Consider the following 8906-nt stretch of genomic DNA (forward strand, 5'->3'; position numbering starts at 1 on the left):
AAAAAAACAAATATAAGAGAATAATATTTCAGATAGTAAATTGGTAGGTGGAAACCATTTGTTTAATGGTCTCCTGATCTGTAAGGCTGGAGTGAGAATGAGAACCGAGACAGTGAATAGTGCACAGCAAAAGATTCTAAGTCCAAATTGGAGTTAATAAATAGAAGTTTTGAATCATTGTTACATATGAAGGAGTAAATCCATGAACTTGGGGAAAACAAAACAGACAACATAGGAGCAGATGTAATAGGGATGCTAAAGCTAGAGGTGCTAGGAGGAAAAAGGTGAAGCCAAAGGTAAGGAGGGCACATGGACAAAGGCCAACTAGACACTAGTGTGAAGCATTATAATCACCTTATTAGTTTAGGTATTTCTGTGGGACTATGTGTGAGGCCTTACAGTTATGACAAGTATCTGCGAACATGCATAAACATTAGACATAATCAAATCTGCAATGTCTCTCTTTCGCTTGTGTATAGTATCTTATGAGCAGCAGCATCACAAAAATATTACTACTGTACCACCTTCATGGACCACAGAAAAATATAACCCAGGAAACTGGAAGCAACAAATACTGTCTCTCAATAACTATAAAGTAAGAAAGTGCACGTGCTAAAGTTATTAGCTATTTTCTCACAATTTTCATTAGCATCTCTTTAAATTATTTGACAAGTGTCCTGAAGACATGACACAACTGGGGCCCAGGAAGCTACTAATGTGAATCTTTAGGATATATGCTGCATATTCTAACTTTTCATGACGCTAATAATACCTTGCTGTGATAAAAAATGCCCTGGGGCACACACAAGGTTATCATCAACATGATTAGGGTTTGAATACATTTAAATGATCAGTACTGCACCTTGTAAAAAGACCCAACCTATTTTCAGAAAATGAAGTATATACAAGAAGCAATGGTATACAAGGTATGTATGAGAAAAATTGGTAGGCAGAAACCATTTGTAGAATGTTCTCTTGGTCTGTAAGGCTGGAGTGAGTAATGAGAAAGACCCGGGACAGTGTACAGTGCACAGTAGAAGATTCTCAATACAAAGTGAAGTTAACAAATAGAACTTTTGAACTACTGTGATACAATGGAGTATTGTTAATTAACCAGGATGATCAAAGATGCTTAAGCAACAGGAACAACAAATTTTCTAATTTTTCTCTTTGATTTTTCAACATTAATACAGATGATACAAAAATCAAATATCACTGTAGATTCACCATAGATCAATTTGAGCGTGTATTTTTTATAATGCCTATCCTACATGTTTTTCAAAAGATTTCTTCTTTCCTTTAGTTGAAAGAAGTTCTGAAAGGTCTCTTTTCCAAACCTAAAGGACAATGGGAACTTTTAGCTAAGTATTTTTGGTAAGAAAAATGATTTCTTTACTGAAAAGACTTTATCTCATCTATAGCCCATTCTTTTCAAATGTAATATACCAGTTACTTGATATTAATCAAAGATATACCAACGTTTATTTCTAAGTTTCTATTCTTGAAAATTGTACAATGTCTAATAACAGAGATACTAAAGAGGCCAAGTTCAGACATTTTATCTGAACTCAGCAAAGCTTTTTCCATGCAAATACGAGAGGCTCATTTCGGGAGGCAAGTTTCGAGGACTAAGGTTTAAGAGGGGGAAATACCTATTGGTTTCCTAGGTTACCTAAATAACACTGAAAATTAAGAATATTCTTTTCATGCTATCACTTTTTTATGTGAAGTTTTCTCATAAACTATGAGTTACTGAAGAATAGGGACAGTAGTCTTTTCTTTCACTCACACACATGTGATGAGCAGATTCCAATTACATGTCTGGTCTTTTTTCACATCATTCCTCATTTTAAACTTCATCTCCAACAAAGTATACCATGCTCTTTTATGTGAGCCTTTTATGTGTTCTATGAACTTGCTGTTACCTTTCCTGGAACCAATGCTCTTCCATCTTTTATATGAGAGGTAAGTTTACATTTCTTTTTTTAGGGAGGGCTCAAGCATAGTCTGAAGCCTTCCTTACCCTCTCAGGATTGCTTATATAGTTCTCAACTCTTTGCTACCTTTTCGCCTTTTGTGTAATGCTTTTATATGATGGATTGCACCATTTCTGTGTCTGTCTCTCTCTCTCTCTTATGGACTGTAAGTTTACTGAGGGCGTAGATTGTCTCTTTTAATCTATATATGTTAACTGTACTCAGTATATGTTAGAAGTTCAATAAGTAAATACTAAATTTTAAAAATCACTTAACTCTGAGCTACAAAACCTGCAATTTAATATTTAAACGATCTTGAAAGTCACTAAAAAACACCTAATTGTCAAATCCTTAATTCATTTTCAATAAATTTATGTAAGAGAACATTAGTCATTACGCCTAAGTCTATTACTCCAGCTAACATTATTCATTAACAGTCTCTGAAAAAGAGAAAGGGATTGTTTGCTGTGATGGGTGCTTATTATTATCTCTTGTTATCAGACACTCATTATCATCATTTCATTTCTCATCCCTGTAAGGTATGTTCCTTCCTTTCTAATTGGCAGCTAAAACAGGCCCTCATAATCCCATACCTGTATCATTGCAGCAATTAGTAAGAATGGCCTCTGTTGCCTATTTGCTCTTCTGCCAAAAGTAGCTACTTGGCCTAATGTCTAGTGTAGTTTGGGGATGAATGTGAAGTTATGTCATGATCTCTTTCATGGGGAGGGAAATAAATGGTTTGTTCACAAAAGAACATTAATGGGCTAAAAAATAATTGCTAAAAATGTGATTTCTCTTACTTTATATGTATGTACTATTTCCTCATGACAAAATCATATGAACCATTGCAAACAACTTGTTAAACAGGTATCATGTTTTCCCTAAAAAATGGATGACATATATTTCTACATATGATAAAATTTTGTAGTCATTTTATATGTCCAAAAGGGGAATGAGGTACAGAAAATATTCAGCTAAAAGGAAGAAAGTTATAAATACAAATAATTCCATATAGCATTTCTCATACTTCTGAAGAAATAGAGATTCCTTTTAATTAACTATCATTTATATCTTATTTATACCTGTAAGTCTCTTGAATATATGTTATTATGTTCTCTTGAACATATTATTGTCCCCAGTATCTAATTAAACTTTTCCTTATTTATTGGATATATTTTTTCTTGATGAATTTTCAGAATCTCTCCTTTTAGGTTTCAAATTGAAATCATTATCAGATTTGGGAAACACAATTTTTTCACTTTAACTTTAATTATATTTTAAATATGAAAATAATTTTAGACATGTAGTAGAGTTAGATAAATCAAGATTTTTAAATTATTAAACATATATAATGATAGAGTTTCTCTAAATAAATTCCATAATTCCATACAGTTACTTTGGTCTATTGAGCATAATTCTTAACACATTAGAATATTTGATAATAGAAATATCAATTCAGATATGTCATTACTGATTACATGAAAATATGATATTTTCCATGATTTCTGAAAACAATAGCATTTTTTTTGAAAAAAAATATTCATACTGCCATCATTTAAAACATGAATTAGGTTTGTACATAGCAACTGATATCTGGGAGATTCCTTTTAAAATTTAACCTATATCCCATATGCCTCGAGAAACATTTGCTGGCAGCACTTGGAGCTACAATGTTTACCTTGGGATATCTCAAGAATTACAGTCCTAACCTTACCCCTATGAAACACTTTAATTTTATTATCAGTTTTTATCTTTTTTTTAGGCGAGGCAACCCTTGGTTGACCTCACAGATTGCAAGGACCTTGTCAGCTTACAATCCCTTTTTTTTTATTTTTTATGCCTACAGCACCTGGTCTTCCTCGGTGGTCTCCCATCCAAGTACTAACCAGGCCCGACCCTGCTTAGCTTCCGAGATCAGATGGGATCGAGTTTGTTCAGGGTGGTATGGCCATAGACATTGCTTTTATTATTATTTTTGCATTGCTCTAATATATCAATAGTCTTTGGAAACAAATGATATTCTATTTAAAACATTCTGGTTTTAATAGTGGTATTTCCATGTACCAAATATAGTAATTCTCAATTGCTGAAAATGTCAAATCCTAGATGTTCTACTTTATGTTGCTCCATGCTTTGAAATTTACCACATAAAAAATTATTTAAACTATTAAAAATTATTAAAAATATTTAAAAATTATTAAATTCTATTTTTGTATTGAAAACCAGTCAGATTTGCTTCATTCTAAAAGAGTGTGTTTATGTAAAATTAAATTAACACTGACAGCAAGCTGCACTTTCTTTTTCTAAATGAGAAATGGGTTAAAGTTTCTCTTACTTAAACTAGAAATCAATGGTTTAAGTCATAAATCTACAAAGTCAATTTCTAGAGCTAGAAGGGCTTCTAAACCAATGACATTTGATATTATTCTAATTAATGGTATTCACATGTGCAAAGAAGGAATATCAGTCAAAAATGTGAGTTTGTCATTCTGAAAAATGAATCATGAGAAAATATCTAAGCGGTGTCTTACAAGTTATCCAAAACAGCATCTCTACACTATGATTTATACATAGTTCTCTGAGAGTTTAGTTAACTTGAGTTTCCCACTGAATGACACACTTTCAGCATGCTGACAAAATCAGATTGCTAATTTAAATTAACTTGAATTCATCAAGGTGATGTCAAACTTTTAAATCCCTTCACTAATAATATCTCATTCACTCAAAAATGAAAATTATCTATTATTTCAAACTTTTAACTTCTATTATGTGAAGCCTGATTTTTGTTCTGAATTTTGAAATCTCTACCATTAGTTTTCTACCCTTATTTCACTGTTTCAGATTTTTCATATCATCTCTTACAATGTTTCTGACCCGCTGGAAACCCTCATAAACATAACCAGAAAAATATAACCAACCATACAGCTACCAAAGCTATATCAACCTCAAAAATTACTTAAAATTTCATAACAAATACAACTGAAACTTTCTAAAAAGAAATAAAGTTGAACTTAACAATCATAAAAATTTTATGTAATATTTCAAAAGTGCTCATTCTCGTAATAATAGTGCTCTAAAATTTTGTTGTTAAAATACACAAATTGGCTAGTCAATCAAGTGAAAATACATTATCCTAGTTAACCAGAAGAGTTAAAACTATACACATTCTAACGAGTTTGGGTCTAATTGTTCTAGCTGTTGATAATCGCGTGCTCTTTATGTTGATACAATGTGAATGAGAGGAATAGGAAAACAACACTATTTCTAACATGTTTTATTAGAATCTTACCAAACTTCAAGGCCAAAGTCATGTCTCAGATTTGCTGTCACTATCTGGGCCCATTATTACCTTTCAAATTTTAGACTGTACCATTCAAAATCCTTATAATTATTAGTTATTGCTTTTATTGTTAGTGATCTTTTCTTCAATGCCTGAATAACCTTTATGAAAAGAGTTCATAAGTGTACTTCTTTTGTTCTTTCTCTCTTTCCAAGAACTTTTCCAGCACTCTTAATACAATTATGGAATTCTAGGAGTAGTGGAGACTTGAGAGGTCATCAAATTCTATCTTTCTCTTATGTAAATAGGGAAATTAAGTCATAGAGAAATGTGGTGTTTTGTAGATCCTTAAATAAGTGCTGATCTTCAAATTAAAATAAGAACATAATTTTATTTTAGTATCTCTTCTCTTTATCAACTGTGCTGAAAAACTAAGAAATACTCAAAAGTTACACAATAACTAGAAGAGATATATAGCTTAGGGCCAACAATCTGTAAATCTAGTGCTTTGGACCTGTCCTACTGTATATCCTTTACTCATTACTACTTTTAGTTAATTAAATTGGTAAAATTTATCTCATATTATCAACTGTTTAGATAAAACAGAAGAGACATTGTTTATTTTCTTATAGTTTTCACCTATTATTTAGTATAATTTTTAGTTTTATACTTTCAGTTTTCTACTATTATTTAGAACAATTTCATGCCTATACTATAAATGTGTTAAATTTCAACACTGCTACACAAAAATCAGAGCCTAAAGGAATACAGACATTCTTCAATAGTTTGAGACCATAGAGAAATATAAAATAAGTATTAGTAATAAATAAAGCTAAACACTACTTGATTTTGATGATAGCTAAAGGCATTTAAAAGCTGTCTGCTATATATTCTGGCTGATTTGGCTTAACTGGTTAATGTCCTTATCTATGACTATTAGAAAATAATAAAGAAAAACATTTTATTCCTTGAAAACAATGATAATATATAAAATGATTTTGATTTCCATTAACATAAGTATATAACTGAATTTTCTTGAGTATTTGTTTTTATACTAAAACATGTTAGTTTTTTTTTTTTTTTAAATAAGGGATTGTTGTATTAACAGATATGATTAGAGAGTGCACATGGGAGTGACAGGAGACTAGAAGACCCACACTAAATTATAAAGCATGGTATGTAAATGTGCATCTTAACAGCACATGTGGTAGAGAGTTACTTTGCTGGAATCAATGTGCACTCCTAACACTAGAAATAAGAGAGATAGACGATTTTTTTTTTTGGTGCACTAGACATATATTACTAAGAGGAGAGACGGTGTCCTAGATTCCAAGAAAGCTATTAAGCACATCTTGGCTAAGAGACTAAGGGAGGAATCTACATGGCCACCTGAGACAGAGATTCATTGCTTGGTCAAGGTAATCACAGGAGAGAAGTCTCCAGTGGCAGGAATCTCCCAAAGGCCCACAAAGGTACACAAGCAGGCAAAGAATCATCTTTTAAAAGCTTCTGGTATCAGAGGTATTGTGATAAGTAATCTCTAAGATGGTCTTCGATTTTTCTCATTTCCTAGTATTCATGCTCTTGTGTTATCTCCACCCGTTGAGAATATACTGAACCTAATAAATCATTTTTGATGAATACTGCTGAATGATGGGATGTCACTCTCGAGATTAGATCACAAGACCAAGGCTTCTGTTTTGGGCTCCCCTCTCTCATTTGCTTGCTGTGAGAGAAGCCAGAGGACACTTTTTGAACTGCTCTATGGAAAGACTAATGTGGCAAGGACCTGATTTTTCTGTTTCAGTGAGCAAGTATTTGAGGCCTGCCAACAGCCATGGCAATGAGCATGGAGGTGAATCCTTCCTCGTGTTGGGCCTTGAAATGACAGTCGTCTAGCCAATACCTTGATTGCAGACTTGTAAGAGATCCTGAGCTAACGGACCAAGTGAAGCTAGGCCCAGTTTGCTGAAACTATGAGATAATTAACATTTGTTGTTTTAATCTGATAAATTTGGGAATAAATTGTTACATAAAAGTTAAATAACTAATACAGTGATTAAACCAAATTATAGAAACTAGTTCAAGTAATTTTTATACTCTGTCTTCCACTGCCTCAACCCCAATTCTGGGAGACTTAAAGAGATGAGAATGAAAAGAGTGGAGAAAGCTCAGCCTTCCTTCACACATAGAGCTGAGCTGAAGAGAAAATAAATATATTATGTTATATCTAGTTAGGATTTTTTGATCTAGTCTTGTACTGGAAATTTTATTTTTTAATGAGTGGCAAATATATTGGTTCCTAAAATGACTGCAAGAATGTATACTATCTAAGAATAAACTGAAAAGGCATGGGGCCTGCCATGTTTTCATGAAGGGGCAGGGAAAGATATCCTCCACTGAATAACTCTCACAGAGAGACTCTGAAACCAGAATAAAGATACATTTCTCATCATGCTCTAAGTAGAGTGTGTTTAATATCCTGTGCATGCAGGGCTCTGGTGATCTTTTCTGTTGAAACATTGGACTGAGATATGTACCTTGGTATTCAGTGCGTTAGAGTTTGCCCAGGGGAAAAATAAGAAATGTAATGTAATGTCAAACCTGCAATAAATAAAGGTCACACATTTCCTGAGACATGTTTGGTGAGTATATAAGAGAGCATAGTTAGGATAGAAAACAGTTCGAGCCCAATAGCCATATATTATAAAAGTCATGCTCAATGAGCAACACGGCAACTGTGAAAGCTTTCCCAGGCAGAGTGAAATATTGCTGCACTGTGTGCCAGTGATTGGGTTATTACTATTGCTGGCTTGTTTACGACTATTCTGAGTTTTTAATTCCTCAACTTTGTAGCACCAAAGCTTGGTTTTAGAAAAATACGTAAAGTACAAACAACTCTGAAACAACACAAGACAGACTGACTGCCCTGTGCATATTATTGCTTTCTAAGTTAGAAAACTACTAATCCTTTTTTTGGCCTTTGAGTTTTCTCTTTACCTGTCTAAATTTGCTTTGTTGTAAAATGTTACTGAAAACGTGTTATTTTTCTTTTCTCAATGTGTGACAGTTATGACTCCAGATAGGGTCTTATCAATCAGAATAGAGTGAACATTACTTCAGTTAATGCAGTCTTTCGCGAAGTGAGATCTGGCATTTGTCCTCAGCAAATTATCAAAGCTGAGGGTGGTTTGGGGAAGATTCTGAATTTGCACTTGGTGTCAGAAGTAAGGTTGGTCTTATGTGGACTGTGCTTCCTCTAATATCACAGTTGGCTACAACTCTCCACAGAGGGAAGTTAGTATGCACAAGTCTCAATCAAAGTGTGATACTGGGTACAGATATTTGGGTGAAAATATTCAATGCCAGATAACATATGTATATTTTAATTTGACACAAGTCCTAAAGATTTTGTGATGTCAGTTAATAGCAATGCCATGTTTCATAAGAAAAATAAAGCTACTAGTGGCTTTCATGATAGAAATACCTGAAAGAACTGTTGAACTCTGGCACATATTGCTCTCTGAAAGAAAGTGTGGCTATAGTAAGCTGTGCCCCATTCCATGAGTGCTAGCCTAGTCTTATAACTTAATTATTTTTGTCATTTCTGAGAAATGGGATTTTATTTTCAAATTATCTTAGCATAC

The 8906-nt window shown here is 33.1% G+C and overlaps 1 protein-coding gene and 1 non-coding gene across 3 annotated transcripts in view; both read right to left on the reverse strand.

The window, feature by feature from the left end:
- The window catches only part of GRID2 (glutamate ionotropic receptor delta type subunit 2), a 1302586-nt gene that overhangs the window by 678301 nt on the left and 615379 nt on the right, over positions 1–8906 (reverse strand). The gene's annotated exons all lie outside the window — the stretch shown is intronic.
- On the reverse strand, positions 3817–3935 carry LOC111737335. Its single transcript, XR_002779417.1, has one exon. It is a non-coding gene; the product is annotated as a 5S ribosomal RNA (ribosomal RNA).

Source organism: Pteropus vampyrus, unplaced genomic scaffold, assembly GCF_000151845.1.
Source record: "Pteropus vampyrus isolate Shadow unplaced genomic scaffold, Pvam_2.0 Scaffold25, whole genome shotgun sequence".
Taxonomy (NCBI): Eukaryota; Metazoa; Chordata; class Mammalia; order Chiroptera; family Pteropodidae; genus Pteropus; species Pteropus vampyrus.